The sequence below is a fragment of the Alexandromys fortis genome, unplaced genomic scaffold (genome assembly GCF_014885135.2).
Source record: "Alexandromys fortis isolate MF-2015 unplaced genomic scaffold, M_Fortis_MF-2015_v1.1 scaffold_8_9099976_23576923, whole genome shotgun sequence".
NCBI lineage: Eukaryota > Metazoa > Chordata > Mammalia > Rodentia > Cricetidae > Alexandromys > Alexandromys fortis.
In genome coordinates, this window is record NW_026067899.1 from 14,384,098 (window position 1) to 14,386,208 (window position 2,111).

The following is a 2,111-nucleotide window of genomic DNA, read 5'->3' on the forward strand; positions in this document are numbered from 1 at the left end:
GTGGCTGATTATCAGGCACCACAAGGTGCTTTCTCCTTGGCGCCCAGGGTGAAGTGCCCTGGAAATGTGACAGGGTCATATTTGGTGAGCGCTTTGTGCATGTGTTTAGAATAATGTTCTAAGAGTTCATTCTCTGTCTGTGTATAATATATTTTATTCTTTTTCTGCTGTTAAATAGTTGCTGCATGGTATGAAAATATTCAAAAGTGTTCATTTGTTTTCCATGGTGTAGATATTAAAATCTTTTCTGATTTAAGCTGTTTTAAATAAATAAATTAACTTTTTAAAAAAGAAATGAGTTTCTAAGCGTGTCTTTCTGCCACTTAGTCAGGAAACTTTGCTGCAAGGAAAGCCATCAGTTCTAGAGAATTTTTTAAAAAATACTATAAAGATGACCTAAAATGTAAGTGAACACAAGGGCCTCCTTGGCTGTCGCCAATTTTATTCTCTTTAAGAGTGTGCTCTATGAAAATGGTGTCTTTGGCCAGTGTCTAGTCTCAAGACTCTGATGAATGCTCTCTATCTTCCAAACCATGCTCTGACATCAAGCCACTTCTGAATTCTTTTAAAGACCTCAAGAACCAGGACCCTGAGGGAAGCCAAGAGTGAGCTTTTAGTGACAACATTCATATGATGAACTTTTTAAAAGAGTTGCTTCAGTGTTCTAAAGACATAATATAAAGTTTCATATTTTAGAATGCTTCCACCCAGAACTTATTTCCCCTAAATTCCCTTTCTGTTCATATGTATGCATTTATGTACATAAACACATGATCATGTGGAAACCATAAAAGACTAGAAAAATGTATTATATAAAATGAAGATCTTTTGTTTCCTTTGCCTTTTCAAATTTGATAGGTGTAAAAGTATTAAATGTTTCACGTGAAAATTATGAAAATGAAGGATTTGTTTTGTAAATAAATTTTAGAAGAATTGCAAAATATATTTTTTCATAGTCCAAGCAAATATCAGTGATAGACAAATTTATACAATATTTTTGGATGGAATTAGAGGAAAATACCTTCTTGTTTAAGAAGACATATAATAATCTGATAGAAAATATTATGTGGTTCCTATACTCTGTTAATAATGTGGTGCACAATTATTTCACTATGTAACCTTATAAATTTGGATTGGAAAGTATCAATTAACAGTATGAAATTCACAAGCAATTTAAAAATAAAAAATGACTGTCATAAAAAAAACCTCATACTCTAAATCACAATGAAAAGTATTTATTGACAATTGAAAATTGCTAAATTTCACAGTTGTTAGCATTTCATGAAACTTGGGTACACAGTAGTTGATGAGGTGCATAGGGATCTTTTTTTAATTGAAATGATTAATTAGGTGGCATTTTGTCTCTAAGGTTATATTTGAAATGTTCTGCAGAGCTGCTCAAGGCTCATTAATTTCTACCTACTCCTGGTGATTCATTTTTTACAAAACAAATAATCTGAACAAAACTAGAGTGCATGTTTAATGGCCTTAAGATGTAAAATGCAAATGTGACTTAATTATTGGAACAAACATTCCAAATTTATTTTTAATCTTTTATTTGAAAGGTGGAAAGGAAATGAATCAGAGATAAAGAAGTAGAACACCAACGCTAACTTCTGCTGCTCAATGCAATCCCAAGAGCTAGACACTAGAAGTTTGGAATGTGTCTCAGAATACAAAGACTCTGATCAGCTCCAAAAATTCTCATTTTTCCCTCTTACAACTTTCTTTGAGATTTTTTCTTTAGTGTATTAGAAAAATAGAAGAATATATTAAATAAGGGATCTAATTTCTAAATCTTTGCCTTTTTGAAAAGACAGAGGCTGGAAGGCAAGAATCTTATTTTTTATATAACCAGCCATTCTCACAATGGGGTGAGTGCATTCACTTATGCAACCAATATCTGAGGTTCTTCTAAGTTTCTGGTAGGATCTGAGTACTAACATACCAGAATAACAAAATGCATACATGATGTATAAAATAGGTTAATATTTTTACTCACTATTTCTAAAGCACTGTGGTTCTATAGCTCCTTCCTTTTAAGAGTATGATCTACATCCCTCTTTGAGTGTTGGCTGGATTTGGGATTCATCAAATTTGACCTAATGGAT